Raw genomic sequence first — 19,730 nt, forward strand, 5'->3', positions numbered from 1 at the left:
CTACTTTCCTGTCGAGAACGCTGCGTCATGCTGACCCGCGCATGCTGTTCGTGAGGTGAAATCACCGAGATATCAGCGTTACAGAAAGAAAATGCGTGCAAGATAGACGATTATTGTTGGGAGACAAGATCAGACAAATTGTGTAAATTTGTTCAAGAATGCAACGCAGCACGTGACCCAGGTGCGGCCACATCATGACAATCGTCAGATTTACCGCATGTTTCGCGCGGGTGGACGTGAACTCTTTCTACATGACCTTTGCGCACCCATTGCGCCCACATAGGCTAGCGGCAATATGTAGTTCGCGCTGCACAAGCGGCGAGACATCGATGCCATTTTGGCTCACACTCGACCAGGAAAGAAGAACATGGCTGCAGCTGGTAAGAACGGACGACGGCAGAAGGAAGATCCCAAAGAACGCCCCCAGGGATGCGGTCGACAGAAAGAGTGCACACTAATAGTTGCCGCACTAAGCTCGCAGAAGAAAAAAAACGAAGAAAAGGTGAAAGGGCCAGTGAATACAGCCCTGCAGCTCCAAAGAGCTCGCCACGTCCTGCACACAAGCAATGTGTAGTATGTGGGATGGGCTGTGATGACTGTGGAGACCTCGTAGCCTCTGACCTTACTCGCTCCTTTGCTCGCGGAACCCCGTTCCTCCTCCTCCTTTCGTACGCGGTCGCCGCTTATTTTTCTTTCCTTTGTCTTTGTTTTGTTCCATAACACTGCACATGTTTGCTCGCGCAGCCTCTGAAGGTCTTGATTCATGAAAAAGCACGTACATAACACAATACCCTCTATTTTAATATAGAGGGCTCTGTAGTAATTGAATTATCAGTTTATTTGCGTTTATGTATTTGTATTTCGTTACCTGCAGGGGCGAGATGCGGGCGTTTACAATAGTGTAGAAAAAAAAGTCTTCGAAATGAATATAACAGGGTGTACAAAAAATGCAGCATAGCTGTACAGCATCAGCAAGTAATGTAACAATGAAGATTCGGGCAGAACACATCGACGATGACTATCCGAGTCATCAAATAGCCGTACTCGCCATGTACGAGGCGTGCACTGCAACTGGGCTCCTTTCTTGCGCTTCCTTGTGGACACGCTGCGACAAGTAGCGGCGCCGTCGGGAAGACAGCGCCAAGTCCTTTGCGTGGCCTCCGAGATCGCACCAGTGGGGTGCCAGCACGTATGGGCCGTGTGCACTGCAGCCGGGATATTCCCTCGCGCTTCCCTTTGGACAAGCTGCGCCATCTAGCGGCGCAACCAAAAAGTACGAACGCAGTCTCCAAGATGTACGGCGCGCTTCTACGTGCGAGCAGTGACAATTAATCCATCCGTCCCCGTGTGCTTACGTAGCGCAGCGCGCTCAAGCGTCGGGCTCGAAAAGTCCGTGTGACGCGGATTCGATCCCGCCCAGCAGCGGAGAAAGTGCAAAGAATGTTTTCATGCGTCAGCATTCTTAGCTTCAAGCACTTTCCGGAGGTTATCTATCTACGCATGTTTGTATCTAACATTTTTCCCGCCTACCTGGGCCACTGGGAAGTCCGTAGTCGAATGGTTAGCGCATCCGGCTGCTGTGCTGAGGTAAAAGGGCTCGGAACCAACCATTGGATCAACTTGGGTCACTTGAGTACGTATGTGCCAATGCGTGTACATATGTGTCGCTCTTCAACGAACCTCTTTCCCGCGGACATGTGTAGGCACCGCTGTTCGAGGGAACTCTTTTGACGGCGACTTGAAGCACTGGGTATGTGCCACTCGGTCTGTGCTGGTCGATCCAAGTCTCTGTGTTTAATCTATCCTAGTGAGATGTGCTGTCTTTCAACACATATGTGTTGTAAGTCAACGCTGTGTGCGTCTACCTGTGTCTGTGTTGAAAGTGAGCGAGTGTACACTGAACACAAGCGCCACGATGATAGTGCCGCCAGCCGTGCGCGCCCCACAACACAAAATTAAAAGTCAAGTTTCAGTAGTTCACAAGGAGCAAGCATAGACTGGCCTTCATTTCATCACACCTGCAACGTGGGACCGCAAGTGCCAGTGACCACATACTCTCGCCACGTCTTCTCCCCCCGTGACCCCGCCAGGCGTAATCTCCCAGACGCACACGTGCAAATGCAGAGTGAGAGATCAATAAGTGGCCTGCTATGCATAACACCCACCAGTCTGCGCAGTTTCCTCCCCATTTTCTTCGGCGTTACTCCGGCATAGCCCACGAGGCAATAACGCCGGCGCGCACCTATATCGTGAGCCGGTAATAACGTTTTATTAAGGCCGTAAAAAAAATGCGCCCGCCAAGTAGCGCTCGTTGACTGCGTGCAGGAGAGAGGCACGAGGCGAGGCGTCTATATCTTGCTTTGCGCGATAGACCGCCTCACCTGATTTCCGATTCAGCGCCGAGGCCTGTGTGCAAGCCCTTCACCGTACAGTTCACAGTGGAGCCAAATAAATGCCTCTGGGAATCACGTTAGTCGGAGAATGACCTTTATATCGAAGTCGGACAATAAAAGCAGACGCCTGCTTGTCGCAAATGAGTCGGTGCCAGTCGGTACATTGTCACACGCATGTCAGTTTCACGCGCTTACCAGAATAAAATTGTGTTCGAGGGACAAGTTTGGTTGTCCAGTTTTGCACCGACTTCGGACTTCGGCGCTATCTCGGCTGTGCGTATCGCGAGCTTGAAGTGCATGCAGGTAACGGCCTGTGAGTACAGCGAGAGAGAATGGCGCGCACCCAACGTGGCTGAAAAAATCTGAACAGCCTTACGCTGCAGCGCCTTCGGCTGCACTCGGCTGCGTTCACGAACAGCGCCGCGTTCATGAAGCTATAGCTTTCTGTTATTCAACACGCAACGTTTTCCCCGAACTCTGTGTACGGCCTTATAGGTTCGTGGGCAGCTTTTCAGATCGTTATATGCACAAAAGTTCGTAAAAGGTCTTCATTACTCCCTCGACGTTCTTGCGAGACACCCAAGATGCACCGCCGTTAACGGTGCGCTAGGAGCCGGCTGTTTTGACTCTTAATAGATGGATGCACAAAAGCACTCGGCCGTGCGTGCGGACCGCCAAATTGCGCAACACCGATATTCGGTTCACAATCGCACACGTACTGCACGCCAGCTACTTGTCGAACGACAAAGCGCCGTGTCTCTCGAAGCCGCACTATATCGTTCGTAATGCCGTCTAATAAGGAGGAAGGCTAACTTCTGCAGCATACATTAATGCGACTCAAGCAAAAAGAATCGATTGACGGCAGACAATGAGGCGAGCATCGGTACGAATAGCACGGAAAGAGGAGAAGAATCGCAGGAGGTATGTTACGGGCGAATCGCGCGACATGACGTCGAGACAGGCGCAAGTGAAGCGGGCGCCGGATCGCGATGCCTGCCGGCCGGAGGCACGTAATCGGATTACCGTCGAGATTGACTGTCGCTGTATTCTCCCAGCGGTGCCCCGCTTCCAACAAAAGTGCTCGAGCGCATGCGGTCGCCGCTACTGGAGGCGCGTCCCAGGCACTCCTTCGCTATATTCCACGCCGCTCGTGGAAACGCAATTTCCATGTACCGGCTTCCAGCTTCAGATCAGAGTGCGCCGCTCGCCGTGTCTCACTCCTCTGTGCTGTTTTCGTTAGCTCGCCGGCGTACACGCGTATCGGGCGTGTAGGCACAAGGGTCCTTCAAGAGTCGTGATCAGCCGGCTTTCGCGTGCTCTCTCTTCGCAGTCGGACGCTGCTCGCGACGGTTGAGCAGAGATGGAATAATCGGAGAACGAGGAGAGCGACGCGATCGACGCCGAGGGTGACGGGGCTTCGTTTCCTATGCGGAGCCCTCGGCAGGTGGTCCTGCAGCGAGCCGACTAAACGGCCGCTCGCCACAAGCAGATCGGAAGCGCGCGCTCGGACGCGGTTATTGCCTCATTCGCGACACAGGCTCGCTTTTTTTTTATTTGCCGTTGGTCTTGAAGGTGAACCATGTGTGCACGGAGAAGCGCGTGCACTGGCACGCATCATTAAAGTGACGAAGCAGAGAGAGAGAGAGAGAGAAACTGCACGCCACACACAATTACTCTTCGACATATTCCGCAAGGAGGATAAAAAAAAAAAAAACAGAGGGAAAGAAAGTTAGTGTAACCAGTGCAAACAGGATGGCACTAGTATGCTGGGGAAGGAGATTAAGGAAATGAAAGGTGATGGAAAGAGGGATACACAGCACGTCACATACGCGACATATGTTTTTATTTTGCATTTGGAAGCCGAAGCAGCTGGCTCCTTGTTGTGGAGCTAAGCTCTCCATCCTTTATATTTCCATTTTCTCCTGCTTCGGCTCCTGCATTCTTTCCATTCTTGTATTTTATCTCGGGTGTTCCTAAATATAAAATGTGTTGTACGTCGTCTCTAGCCCTTGTAGTACAGGCGACGCGAAAGGTACAACTGAGGCCAGTGACGGCAACAATACTTCGAAAACTAAGTTCGAGAGAGAATGCAGAGTCGACTGAGTCGGCATATACTGCTATAGATCACACATTCAAGCGGGCCCATGTTTTAATTCGTTTGGTGGAAGGAGGTTGATTACCGGTGCGGAGAAAAGGAAGGTTAAATTACACCCCCCCCCCCCCCTCCAAACCTCCTTATTTTTCTTTAATTTCTGGTTAAACAAAGCTCGGGCGCTGGTACCTGAGCGTGACATCGCGGAATCCAATGGGTACTTTCTCGTACACTGGCCGCTTTATTCAAACAAATGTTTTGGAAAATTGCTATGCTATGACTTTGATTTCCTTAGAAACAATTAATTATTATTATTATTATTACGGAAAGCAATAAAGGAGACTCGAGCAGATGCTATCGAAATCCATGGCATCACTATGAGCTGGTGTGAAAACTAAAGCCGACGTCGCCACCCCTTTCGCTTTCGCACTTTTTTTTTTCTGACATGGGAAGCCTGACATAAGGGTAAACGCAATCTTATGGCTATTGCGAAAGGGCAATTTACAAAGAGACCTGAATTAATTATCACTCTTTGACCTCGTCTTAGTGTTGCGACATTTCTCTGATGGACGCGCTCACAGTGACGCCCGCGCAGGATGCCTAATGCCAACATTTCCCGTTTGAGATATCAGACAAACTGTTATTGCTGAGCCGTTCGACACCAAAGTTCGGCATCTTTCACGTAACGAATTTTGAAGGTCATAAGCCACGTGTCCTCGTCGTCTGAGCACCAACCGCAAGTGTTCCTTCCGTACGTGCTTCCAACACGGGCGAGCGAACGCAGATAAATGTGTTTACATGCCGTTCTATCGTGATACTATGTAAACGCTAACTCACCCGAAATGCACCCCGGCCCTTCCTGGCAGGAGCTGAAATCAGTCACTGATAGTCGCCGCTGTACATTAACACACACAGAGACCTTTCTTTTAATTTTTTTTCTTTGCCTGTTCCTCACAGGCCCCTATCAGTAGTATTACGTGAGAAGGGGCAAGAACAACGGAACTGTGTACATTCTGTCCGGCCAGCACGGACAGTTTTGCTCGACGCGCAAGCAATAATTAATTGCCAAGCACTTAAAAGCAAGCGCGCAAGGCAACGTCACACTCGCCTCGCTGAATGGCACGAGGGGCATGTTCACTCAGAACCGGGTGGCTAAATGAAACCAGTTGCCACTGAGCCGCAAGCGGGCCGGGTCCGGTCAACCCGGCCCTGTCGTAATGTATCTCGCGCGGAGGTGCCTCGGGTCTGCTGTGTTTCTTTAATCTCAATCGCACGTAAAGCGCCCGCCATGCATCAGCCGATCAGGCTCGCGCGCGAGCACGCACCCGCCGCGCCACACCCATGCACCGGGCTTCCAGCAGCGAGTCTCGCTGGCGAGACGGCCGCTCTTCTTCTTCGGGGCAAAAGGGACGAGGAAACGAGCGGGGCACAAGCGGCGCCGTCGACGACGACGACGAGCCGGGCACTCGGCGTCGCGCTGCGTGCACGCACGCGCAGACACACGAACGCACACGTGTGGACGCAATTCGGATGCGGGGAATCATTTACGAGGAATCTCGGCGGCCCTCCCCGGAGGAGGCGAAGAAAGATCGAGCCCCCTCGTCGAGTCATACGGAGACGGCCCCCGGCACGTCCGCGCTACATCCATTTCGAATCCAGTTTCTGTATTCAATTACGGCCAATGCCAGCGAAATTAATCGCTGGGGCCCACGTCTCCTATTTATCACACGGGAGAGTCCGCCACCAGCGCCGAAAAACTACCATCCGCGAATCCAGCGCCGAGGCGCGCGCGTCTGTTTGTCCCGCGCAGCATCGCCGAAAAGGAAACTGCGAGGGGGGGGGGCCCCGCCAAGCAAAAGACAAAAGCCGATCCGACGACGGAAAAATGAGCGCGTGGGTAAAAGTCGTGCATTAATCAGAGGCCGCAGCCGAGAGACGCTACGGAAATAACTTTTCACCCACAATGCCCCCTCGCGATGGGGCTCTCGCAGGCGGCGTGGCCCGAGCGCCTTCGCTGCTTCCTTTTTCTCTTTAATTGCGATGCATTAAGGTCCCGGCAAGCACTCGGGGAGGAGAGCTGGCTGCACGAATGCAGCAGCATCTCGTGCCCAAAGGCAGGCTGCTGTCCACACACGGGGAGAGAGGAGGGCAAGCGGGGAGGCCAAGCAGAAACGTAAACTTCATTAAGCCGTAATTAATTGGCCCGGCGAGGACGGTCATTGGCGAGTAGGGAGGACTTTCACAATGTGTACACACGGCGGTCCGCAACCTTGTCGACGGGCGGTCCGAGGCGCCGTATAATGAGAAATATGAGCGAGGACTGCTCCATTGTGCCTCTGGCCGATGCTCTTGCACGGCCTTAGGTCGGGCAGGGCTGGGCGGACGGCAGCGCCGACACGTGGGACGGACGATCGCGTGACTCGTCTGCGCTCATTCGCCAAAAGACTTGCACAACACGCAAACCGACGCACGAGAAGAAGCGCTCGTTAAGTGTTAACCGCCTCCCCCCCTCCTCGCACCACCGCTCCTTTTGCCAAGTTGATCCACTTATTGACCCTGGGAGCTTGCGATCAGTGTTGTCTGTTACGCGATTGCATATGATAAGCTGCCCGCAAGATGGAGGCTAGCTATGCGAACATACCCGCACACTCCGAAGAGAGCGCAACGAATCATTCTTGCTTGTTATAAGTGGTCGCTTCTGACGATGGGTTAACGAAGCTGCGCGCTCACGTATTCGTTTCTGCTCCATTTGCAACGCCACTATAGCGGCACATTTCGCCGTTCTAATAATTGAGCAATAAAGGCCGAGATTAATAATAACATCAAGCATAGGAAAATGTGGCAAATTTCGACTCTTTCCCGCGTACTCGGAAGGTAATACGTAAGGGATAAATACGAAGCTTCAGCCTCATTCAATTTACCGCTGCCTCGGTAATACAGAGAAAAGTACATAGAAAAAAATGCGGGGAGGCCTCCGCAAGTTGCAGTGGCTATATACCTATCATACTTCGCTAAAAGCCACAGCCTACCTTCTCAATCACTTGGCTTCTATTGTGCACTACGGGACTGCAGTGGCAAATACACCACTCGAGTGGGGCCTCGAGGGGGAGGGGTACTGCGAGGTAGGGATAGGAATCGGAATGGTTCTCTGCCATGTGCGGTAGGCACAGCAGTTCAATGCTTAATAAGAAGGTCGGGGAAAGCAGTAAGGCCAACTGCAGCACTGAGATATCAAGATCTCGTATGCGTCACGCACCTGTACACTAACAAATTGAACAGAAGATACTACACCAACATCTATTTGTCTCAAAAGATGAATGAATGCCAGTTCAAACATCAGAGAGATCGTTTCAGAATGTAATTACGAACTAATTATAACCTCCTCAAGTGGAACGACCATTTCTTCCTCACGACTCTGTAATGGCCTAACCACGAAGCGCAGGCTGGACACGGCACGCATGCCTCCGCTCGACTTCAACTGGGCGCTCTTTGTTGGAGATTACGTATAAAATGTGGTTGGCCAACTGAAACTTCTCAGCGCCTCTCCATCTAAAAACTCACGGTAGTTATTTAAGTGCAAGATTATATGGTAGAAATGGAAGCGTAAGCAATATAGCTGTAAAAAAAAAGCAACCAATTCTAAGAATGAGACAATAACAAGACAATGCACGAGACAGAACAAGGATAGCCATAAGCTGCCATTCTTGTCCCATTTTTGATGCTGTTAGTTTCCAAAACGTACCGACTAGCTCACCTAGGCAATGTGTTATTTCGTTGATTTATTTCAACAGATGCGACAAACAAGGGCATTTAGAGTGACAGGAGGGTCGCGGAAGGCCGATATATTCACCTTATATGATAACAGGTGCAGTGGTTTATATTTCTACGCTGAATTCGAAAACTCCGCGGCTGTCTATACTCTGATGTCTATACTACACCTTCCTCTACCGCAGATAATCGTCGTCGTCGTTAGGCAGCTCATGCTTCTCGAGTAAAAAAGCTACCGTTTAACCGCTGCCACACGATTGGTGGAGGTGAGGGCTGCTATTAATGTTCATGTAGGACGGTGGGACACGATAGGCATATACGAAGACGAACATGTGATGGTCTTAAGAAGCGAAATCCCATACCTCCGAGGACGACGTCAAGACAGGAGATCGTGTTCTGTGTACTTGCAGAAGGTGAAGCACGTGACCCTGAAGAATTAGCTTCCCGAACGAGTGGCAGTGACGAAGACCTTGAAAGATGAGAGACGGACGTGATAAAGTATAAAGCTGAAACGTTAACCAAGCTGAGTCCGCTTAACCACCCCACCACTGCACTGGGGAAGCGAAGAAAAATGGGGACAAAAATATGGGAAAGAAGATGAAGAGTTAACCCGGACACACGCTGAAGCGTTCATCGTTCACTCGCAGCAGCGCTGTTGTGGCTTTGCACATCGCAGACGAATGGGGCCGTGGATGCACATGAAATACACCGAGCGAGCGAACGGTGCCAGCAAGTGCAAATGTGGGCAGGTCATCAACGGTTTCAGTACGAAAAAATTTGCTCTGTCAGGCTATCGAGATACACGCAGCATCTAAGTATTGTCGTATGTTCATCTGCGTCTCGTACTTCAATGTGCTCTTAACACAGACGTGTGCCGCAACGTATTTTATTAGTAAAAGATCGGGTACGAAGGGAGGACAGCCAGCGTCGCTGCAGGAGATGCTACTACCAGGCTAGATGGTACGCAACATGGAAGAAACCCATTCAAGCAATATGCGTACAGACCTTCGCCCCACTCCTGTCGCGGGCAAGCGCTTTTCATCGTAGCGCCGTACCTGACAGTCTTTGTCGCAATTAAGCATCTTCTTTTCGGCCGGCCAAAGCTAACAAACAACATTAATTTCAGGCACAAAAAGAACAAGTAGGAGCCATCATACACACTTTCAGTACAATTACCCAGCCTGTAGCGGATAGAAGTTAATACACTATTTTTCGGTCGTGCCTTGAGCTATGTAAAGGAGGCGATTAACAGAACCGCTGCTTGAGGTGAGAATCTTGGCGCCGTCTTTTCACCGCCACAACGTCTTTCTCCGACATGTAGGTTACTGCACGTGCCTAACGGCGCGTCGCACGGCGCCACCATCACGCAACCCGAACGATTGGAGCAGGCAAACGCCGCCGAACGGAAGGCAAAAAAGAGGGCGAGCGCTGCTTAGCGCAGCAGTCACGCAACCACCTGCAGCACGCATATCAGGGAGTGCGGGAGTGAAGTAAGAGGGTCAGCGCACAAAGAAAGGAAGCCCTAACAGCAGCAACTATGGAAACAAATCAATCGGCAGGCCCACCCCGATCCCTATCGAGCTCGCGATGGCGCCTCCCTTCAGATCGAAGCAGGCAACGACACCGGCGGCAGAAGCAGACGCCTCGTCCCGGCGAGGACAAGGAGCGCCAGATGAAGAAGACAGCCAAAGAAAACAACACCGCAAGCAAGAAGGAGAGGCGATATAAAACGGCTCTCCAGCCAAGGGGGCGGGACTTGGGTAAAGGCCGGCCCTCGTAACCCCCCCCCCCCCGTTTTTTTCTTTTCTTTTCATTTCGTATTTTCTGTTCTGTTTTACGCCCTCCTCTTTTCTATTTTCTTTTCTTCTCACTGTGCGACGAGCGTTCCCGCTGAGAGAAGAAAGAAGAAAACGAGCGCACCCCACAGGAGCGCAGCGAAGCGGTCTTTCGCTCGCGCACGCCAGAGAAACGCGACGCGCTGCGGTCGGCAATTGCTGCTGCTGCTGATTCGCTTTTCGTGGTTAGTTTAATTGCAAAACGGGTTAAACAAGGTACAACCCCACAAATACCCTTACGAGAAGTAACGCACATCGACTGGCAGTGTATGTGTCCCATATGCTTCACGGCTTTGAGAAAGAAACATCGTGCGAGTCACTGCGAGCTTAGAGAAACTCGCATTGTTAGCGCTGCCCTTTGCGATATAGTATTTCAAGAGACACTAACTGAGCGCAGTAACTACGTGCGCATTTTTTACGATAAATTCACAGCTTAACACTTGTTCCTTCAAGCCAGCTATTGTGGCCTAAAACAGCCAAGTTTAGTTTTCTGTAGCTTAAGCGCTTATCTAGTGGGTATGTCGTCCATATTACTGGTTCTATCTCCTTGTCCGCGACCGGAAAGTTTTAACAAACGCAGACGACCACACACGGTGAATTCTCTACGGCGCTACTTCAAACACGCACAACTATTTACAGCGAACTCATAAGAAGTCACATTGGCGCGATTGTAGCTTTCCGTGTATAGCAAACTTATTTAAAGCCTGCTATTTCTTCCAAACCAACGTTTGCAGGAACCTGTAAAGGTGGCATCACCCCACCGCAGTTATGTCGTGCGCAGAAGCGCTTGCAATTTCGATGAAGGAGTCTTGTTCGAAAGGGACAAGCGAATGACGGAAAATAAAGCGTATGCTAAAGGTTTCCATCATGTGGTGGAGAAAAAAGAACCATGAGCTTACAGAAAAAGATAAGCATGTTACACAGTAACTTTCGGCCATAACATGTTGAGTATAGTTACTGTAGAGTGTGAGCCTCTTCTCGTGTTTTTAACTAGAAAGAAACATACGAACGAGAAATTGTCGCAAGAGTCGTGCTTACAACGGTATTCAACGTCCTGTTGAACGTGGCACGTTCTTCACGTAAGTTCGCAGCAAGCAATAATGCCGCAGAATTCAACGTCCGCTGTAAGTAAATTCAATTTGTGAGGTGAAGTTGCCTGGTAGTACTATAAAATGCGGCTGACGTCACCGAGCAGCGCATTGTCATTTCAAAATCGGTTAGCGTATCTAAAAGCTTAGCGTAACTTAAGAGTCCAAGGTATATTTACATAAACACCAAGGTCATGTCATCATCGTAGCTTCACTGCTAGAGAGATCCCAATGCAAAGCATTGGAAAGAATTTACCCATTCTATTAGGAAAAGTTCGTTTACTTTGTCCTACCAGCCAAGAGCACGGTATATATATATATATATATATATATATATATATATATATATATATATATATATATATATATATATATATATATATATATATATATATATATGCATGCTCAGTGCAAGAAATGACAAACACCGCCCGAACTGTCAACCCGGAGAAGACGACGCTTCGTTGGAAATGTCATCGCACTGCACTGCTTGTTCACGGTGAATCGGCACAGGTCTGTGTTGACCTCAAATCACGTGTTCTTGTGCTTCGCTGTGTCCTCGCCCAACACCGGTTGAAAGGAGTCACCTAACTTGCTGGATCCAATCCCAAGCCAATTTGTTTAATGCTATTGTCTCATTGCCTGTAGTCGGATACAGTTTAAATCTGCGAAGCCCCGCCCACGCCCTCATAACTGCAAGCCTGCAAATAGTTTGTACTTCAAACGTTCTCTGTTACCTAAATAACGCGGTAACCACAAAAATAAAATTAAATGTGCGTAATTTCATACGTTTTCAGCCGTCTTAGGTAAACGGTGAAAGCCTAATTCTTTACTGTACTGAAATAAAACGCTTGCTTCACTGCAACTATTTAGGGTCATGTTTAACTTCAGTTGGCAGTGAAGTTCCATGAATAAAACGGTGTCAGCTGTGAAAGGAACTGTACCGCGGACTTTTGAAGAGTGAAATGCTCAAACTCCATACACTTTGTCCATGTCTATCGCACACCTCATCGCTTCAGCCGATGAAAAGACTTTTCAAGAACAGCAGACGCTCCGGGGGTATCAAGTACGACACCATTTTGAAAAGGTCACATGACGATTTTGTTTACTTCTGTGACTGGCTGGGGGAGCAACAATCCCGCGCGGTCCATGTGCCTTGGTTGCCAACTGCTGTTTTTTTTTTCTTAAGTTGTATACTACTATAGAGAAAACAGAAAAGATGACGTTGATCATTTAGATTTTTTACAATCACTACGATAATGGCAAAAAAGCATGTTGGTATAGTCATAACGCTTAAGTTAGGGTTGTACCAGTACATGGTGCCGAAGTTGTAGTTCAGCGATGTCTTCAGTTACATTTGGGAACTGCGCCGTGGACTAAAAGGGCTTTACCGTCGACTAACCATCGACTGGTATTCCTGCAGTTAGTATACAGGTACCCTACCACCGATCTATATACAGTGTGATCGTTTTAAAGCTTCACGGAATTTTTTTTAATCGACTGTTGCAGATAAAAAGATAACATAATTGTAGTCCTTGAGGTAGATTATTTGTAGAGGCGTACATTACCTTCACGAGAAATCAAAACAAATATTCAAATAATTAACAAGAAATACCCAATTATCTTCTTTATTAATCACATTACGGCACATATTGCAGTTTACGAAGTGTAGCTGATGAGGTTATAAGGCGTGTCCACTTGCAATGAAGTTCCGGAATGACACCAGTTTCGGGAGTTGCGCCATCAAACTCGCCGTAAAAATACGCCATTGTTCCACTTATATTTTTAAGAAATCGCTCTTTGACGCATTGTACCCACGGTGTAAGAACAACATAAAGCTGACACTCTCCCCCGAACACTGGCGAAAAGGCTGCTCGCTCGCGGCCAGATTACGCTCGGCTCGGTTACAGCTCGGTCGGCGCCGTCGCAGAGGGTGCTGCGAATTACGGTCCCAGTCTCGGTGGCAAGACGCGTGCCGCGTCTTTGTGCTTGCATGTGCGTTTTGAAGGCACGCTTTTTGTTCGCGCGCGTTTCATATGCTGTGGACCGTGGGACTGCTATGGAGTAACCGCAGCTCGAGATGCTGCGCACATTAACAAAGAACGCAACAAAGAGCCGGATTCCCTGTGAAATTGACTGGCGTTAACTAGTGCGAATCCAGTTCGCTGCAGCGGCGGCGGCGGGAAATACAAAAAAAGCGGCCCGAGCGCCAGCCTCTTCGCAGTGCACGGTTGCTTGGAACCCACGTGATGGCCTTCTGCCAATGGAGGGGCGAGCGGCGTTGATAAAACAGACGCGCAACTCTGTTAACTTGGATAGCACATACAGTGATTCTACGTCAGTACAGCTCGGTCGGCGCCATCGTAGAGGGCGCTGCGAGATGCGGTCCCAGTCTCGGCTTTGGCGAACTCGCGCGCACAGTGTCAACACCTGAATATATTTACCCTACAAGTAACTGGAACGCTCATGTATTTCATCCCACATTATGGGGAATAATATCTCGAAAGTGGTCCCATCCTGGAATTTGATTTCAAGCGGATACGTCTTGCAAGCTCACCAACTACACTTTGTACGCTGCAATACGTGCCGCAAAGTAATCAATTAAGAAGTCAATTAGTGACCTTTTTTAATTAGCGGAATATATTATTCGATTTCTCGTGCTAATAGTGTCTGCCTCTGAATAATCCAGATCAAGAACGATAATTATGCGATCTACGAAACGCGGTATTTAAAAATTCCGCAAGACAGAAATAATCACCCCCTACAGCTCTGCCACCGATTTCGCGAGCCCGACAAAGAGCAAAACGAGCAGAAATACCCAGTCGGGTGAGGAGGATGGGGGAAGCGGGAGCAGGAGGGCGACCGGAACATGTGCGAGGCAGAGAAAGTGGAACCGCATGTCATCGGACAAGGTTTCGCAAGCGAGCTTCCTTTGCAGGGGATAACCGAGCCGTCGCCGGCCTTTGTACAATCGCGGCAGGCGGCGCTTGAATTCGATGTGAAGAGTCATATATATATCGAGGAATTTAGAACCGCTTTTCAGCCAAACATGCGATAGATCGAGGCGAATTGGCACGTTCCGACAGGGCTCAGCTGACAGAAAAACCGACTGCATTATCATGCAAGACTGCATGCCATACATTACGCTAGCATAACATAGAATGAAGTGATTCACCGCTCCTTTCCTTGGTGCTATGACTTTACTCAGGTCACGGTAGCCCACCGAAACGACCCAGTCAACGTGTCCATAAGGCTGCCAAGTTAACAAAAACGTTGCATTCGAAATATCGTGCAATCGCTCGCCTATGAAATTCCGAGATATGGCAAGGTACGTTTCTTCCTGTCATTCAATATTATTGTATATTGGACCGCCGAACAAACCAGACTTTTGCTTTAGTGACTGACACTAGCAATTCCCCAAGGCACGAGTAAGGGACACAAGCGGCGGATCTCTCACTATTTCTGAAGCGCCTTATTCTCGGGCAGCGACAAAGCTCGCGAGTAAAAACGCCAGTCGCCTCCTAAACCAAAGACCCAAGTGTCGGCCATTTGGTCGGATGTGGTGAGGAGCCGCGCTTCGTTTCCCTTCATCCCCGTCCGCTGCGGCTCCTTCGTTTTCTCGTTGAATTTCCCCTCTCCAGCCATCCCATTTTGTTTACTCTCCGCTCTCGCTACAAAGTCTTTCTTCTGCATTAATTTATCTTCTTCGAGAGCAACAAACTAAAACCACCGCGAAATATTCGCTCCAATATCACTCATATCAGACGAATGGACAGAGGGAAGGCTAAGGCCGGCTATCGGCACACGAGAGTATAGGAGAATGCTCTCTCCCTTTCCTAGGAGACAGTCGCGCATTTAACCGAGAGCGTTCGAAAACAAGATGCGGATAAGATGCGGAGGCGAAGCGAACAACGTAAAAGGAAAGAGCATCACCGATCAAAACCGCTGCCTGTTCCTCGCTGGGACTGTAGCCATCTCTATACCCACCGCCCAGGCGAGCAGATCAGCTCTCCGGAGAGAAAAACAAGAAAGTGAAAAGGAAACGGCATTTCAAGGTCAACCGAATGTCTTCCCTCAAGGAGGAGGGGAGAGGCGCAGGAGCGAAGGGAGGAGCCCGCATTCTGTTTGCGGGTGCTCTTACCAGAAACAAAAAGTCGACCGCAAAGGAGAAGGAAGAGAGGAACGCCAAACCCGCTCGACGGGAAGTCGAGAGCCGGGTCTTTCGGGAAGGGAAAAGGTTCGGAAGCCCAACAAAAATGAGCCCATGGGCGATGCCTCGCAGCGGGAGGGCGCCGGCTTCGCTCGCATGCACTGCTGTTTCTCCGCTCGGCGGCAATGCCATTTCGCACACTCTGAAAAGGGAGGACCACAGAGAGGAAAATAAGAGGAAAAAAAAAACAGGAAACTTGCTGATATTCCGGTGCCGGTTCCTTTTCCCCACTCTCCCCGTGCCTCTTTCCGCGTGTGTGTCACGGGGCCAAGGATCTCTTTTTGAGTGTTTGTTTAAATTCGGCCGCCGAGCACGCATGCCCGCCGGCGCTCGGCTTTTCGGCGCTCGCGGGAAGGGGTCTTTGGAGGCACCCCCGGACCTTCCTCCTTTCTGTGCGTCGCAGAGAGAGGTTGTTTGAGCAGCCCCTCGAAATCGGCCGCTTCTTGGAAATGTCTGGCCTATCTCGGATTGCAGGAAACGAAGCAGACAGCAGCGACGTGGTGGCGGCGGACGGGTGGTCGGCGGCAGCGAGAGGAGGAGAAGGCACATATCGGGAAAGGGTATGGAGAACTGAGAAATGCGGCCGGACAAGGAAAAACAAGAGAGGCTATAACGGGAGAGAAAAGAGAAGGGAAACCGGCGCCGATAAAGCGTCCTATCCGACCGACTCCAAGGGAAAAAGAAAAAAGAAAAGGCCATGGAGTTTTCGAGAAGGAGGTCCGACAGGATCTACGCTTCCCACATCTGCACTCCCTTGCCTCCCCGCTCGCTTTCCACCACATTCGGTGACCCTCCCCCATCCCATCTTGCCGCCTGCCAGGGGACGGCGGGCATATTTATACACGCGGCCGCCGTTCGTAGGGAGAAGTACAGGCTTATTGATGGCGCCACAGCAGTTGTGGATTGGCTCCAGTGAACGCAGCCGGTGCATCGCGCTTGTCAGTAGAAGGGGGAGAAGGGGAGGGGGTGTTCGAGAAGGACTGATTTGCTCGGCTCTTGCGGGATGCGTTTCCAGCATGGAAGTTTTCTGAAGTGGGAAAGGAGGAATGAAATGTGCAGATGCGGTGGCGGCTCGCCGAGGGAAAGAGGGCGAGAAAGGTGCCGGCTGATTCCGCTGGCGGTCATCTCAAGGTCGAACGCAGCATGTGAGTGCGATAGAAAATAACAATCTGGCGCTCTCGGCTTTCCTCCTCTCAGGTGTTTACCACGCCGACAGCCGCTGGGCGGCTTGTGTTTTCTTCGCTGTATACGACGACGGTCGCCATCAGGAAAAAAAAGGGCGACGGGACTTTGGCCCGTCGCTCGTTAAACCCCTGCGGCTCCCCATCGCGAAAGGCAAGAGGCGAAATATTTTCTATATGCGAGGCCGTCAAACAATATTTTCCGAAGCAAATAACCACGGCGTATAGTTGCGTATCAACACCGGTTTTGTTTATTTCAAGCGCTGCATGTATTTCCTCGTCACCTCTTGTCAACTTCAGATACCAATATACGCCGACTACGAATATTGACTCTTTATAAGAAACACATTTCAGCGTCGATTATTGTCAGAGGGAGGTGCGTTGTGACTTAGTACGAATACTCCCTGACATCGCATTAAACACTCTGAAGAGTGTGCTCGCAACGTTTTCATGCAAAGCGTAACGGGGTGAGGGTTTACATGCACAATTTCGTAGAACTGTTGCCAGATGTTGTTGCATAGCAATCTGTTTCGGTTCGTGTCAGAAACATTCAGACTAAAAGTAGTTTCAAAGAACGAATGACACTGTAGTTCTCGAACATAGGCAATGTCCTCTCAGTGTTTCTCATTAATTTTCACTAGCCAACTTCACCCTTAAATGCGGCTTTCAGCTACCCTTTCAGAATGAGCATAAAGGTCATAGCTTTAGTATTTCCACATTGATTAAGATGCTTCTATAAACATTTTCGTCGGGCGAGGAGGAAACAGCGCAAGGCGAGTCTTTCCTCTCATGGCTTGTGCGAGCTGGCGCGGCGCTGCTCGTATGTGTCGCCATCACGTGCTGCGCAACGGTGTGGAGATATTTTAGCACGTTCTTTGTGAAATTTAAGTGATGTCAGGTTATACCAAGATCGGCGGAGTACCATTGTGTAGCTTTTCGGCGTAGCAGTAACTACAATATGCGGAAACTTTCTCGTGCGAGCGAACAAGCGACGTGCATCATCAGCCGCGGCTTTTTATGAGTTGTGAACTACTTTGGCTTTATTGGTTTTTAACTCGTCGAAGAGAACCGGCGTCTGTAAATTGCCCGCGTGAACGGGAAAATATTACTATGTGATCGCTTGGCGTTGGAACTAAAACATACGATAGCCGATGTACGTACCTCAAGCCCAATGCAACTCCGAAACATATTAGCGCCAATTGCTATAGAACATTTGCGTCAGCCACCGACATCTATCTCACGCATTTTAAGCCTAGTAGAATTGAAATCACTACGCTATGTCTACGTTAGCAGCCTGCATGAGGCCGATGGCGTTAGCCAACACAGCGATCACTGTGGTTGGCAAACCAGCATGACACATATAAGCTTTGTGCTTAGGCATTGCTTTTCTGCCCTGTAAAACAGTACTATCCAAAGGGGTTCGCATAAAAAGAATCCGACGAGGTGAGGACACAATTTCTATAAGTCGAGTCTTCGTAGACGAAGGTAAGAACAAGACAGAAAATAAAGAATCGGTTTTCTTTTTTTTTTTTTCGAAAGAAAAAAAAAAAGAAGATATAACACGGGCTAACGCCGCTATAAGACCTCTCATGGGGATGCCGCATGCTTAGACAATGCGCTATATAGAACAAACATATCCGTAACCCAACATCTACCCTTGCTTCCGACGCTCGCGCAGTCCGCAACTGGTCGCTCTAACACTCGACAAGTGCGATTCACACTGTACGATATGCTATTATTACTTAACAAGCAATACTATTCGTGGGCGGGAACCTCGTCGAACAAACGAGGTAGTCGCGCAATGTTTCTACGTATAATTTCAACGCATGTCAAAGTAAACAGCACAACTTATTTCATTGCAAAACGGCATACTAATGATATTTCGATCGTTGTATGTTTTTTTTTAACTACTCATTGCTGCTAAACCGCAGCTTAGGACTACAGTGAGAGTACTGCACTAAGGTCACATTAGTGAAATGAATTTTGGGAAATGAAAAACTGATCTCCTAGGCTGAGTGTAGGCTCAAACAAACACGCGCACATCGCTCCGGGAGCTCCGTCCGCCTCAATGACGGCAAGGAACTCCAGCCATGCTGATTTAAATCACTTGTGTACATCTCGCAGAACCGTTTCCCACGCAGGGGACGCCCTGTTACGTTAAATAGACCAGTCGAGCATGAAAACAACCACCCGGAGCTGTCGCTGAGCGTATACCTGGCAAACAACATGGAGCGGTCGCGCAAGCCAGCAGCATGTTGACTGCCCATAGATGGCGCCACTACCCACGCAATATGGCGGCGCCCATAAAAAGAAGAGGAGTCTATATACGCATGCGTTATAGTGCATGGATTTGCCTAAACTTCGTCCTTCTGGCTTCAAACGGCTTCTTGACTTTATAAGCTCGTCATTTTCAACAAAGCACTACCTAATAAATAATTAACTAAACAATAATAAAACTTCCCTACAGTAGGATTACAACAGAGGACCTCTAAGCACAGGGGCCTTATATTGCAACCATTACGCCACGGATGCTTGCACCAACAAGCGATGTGAAACGCGGAAAAGAATTTATCGCGGGCATGCCATTGCCTTGAGACGCTTGGCGCGTTTCGATTTGGCCTCCTCGACAAGCTCAATCGTTGCAATTAGTGGCGCTTGTGCGTGTTCGCAGAGTATTCTGCACTTCGAAAAGTATTGATTGCTCTGAAACTTAAGACAATGAAGACATATAAAGCGTAATGAACAAAGCCACAAGCATGTTTGAATCGACAAGCACGAAGATCAGACAAATCCATGTACTTCCCATCATTCCCATGGTGTGTCAATGACTGCAGCGCCAGAGTTCTCTCTAGTATATTGCAGGAAGCTACGCGACAAACAACTGCGCGACCATTACCCAACGCGGCCGTAAACAGCCCGTAGTTTAGTTTTTTCTTTCTTCACTTTTTTTTTGCAGTGCGCCACATTTTAATACCTTTTAACGTCAAGAATTAAGAAAAATGTTATTAAAAATCATAAGCCATTCCCCTCTGTGGAGGTGGATGACAAGCGAAGCTGTATAGCAGACTACACAGAGGTGTCACAGAATTTTAGAACAAAGGTACGAACTCATTTACCGAGATTTTTATATACATTCGGGTGGACAACGGGACCGCCGCCCTGA

General features: G+C 49.4%; 1 protein-coding gene and 1 long non-coding RNA gene across 9 annotated transcripts in view; one reads left to right on the forward strand and one right to left on the reverse strand.

The window, feature by feature from the left end:
- Positions 1-19,730, forward strand: part of LOC139054517 (uncharacterized) — a 149,943-nt gene that overhangs the window by 75,135 nt on the left and 55,078 nt on the right. The gene's annotated exons all lie outside the window — the stretch shown is intronic.
- Positions 1-19,730, reverse strand: part of LOC135904029 (AT-rich interactive domain-containing protein 3C-like) — a 247,089-nt gene that overhangs the window by 48,614 nt on the left and 178,745 nt on the right. The window lies entirely within an intron of this gene.

The sequence above is a fragment of the Dermacentor albipictus genome, chromosome 1 (assembly GCF_038994185.2).
Source record: "Dermacentor albipictus isolate Rhodes 1998 colony chromosome 1, USDA_Dalb.pri_finalv2, whole genome shotgun sequence".
In the NCBI taxonomy this organism is placed as follows: domain Eukaryota; kingdom Metazoa; phylum Arthropoda; class Arachnida; order Ixodida; family Ixodidae; genus Dermacentor; species Dermacentor albipictus.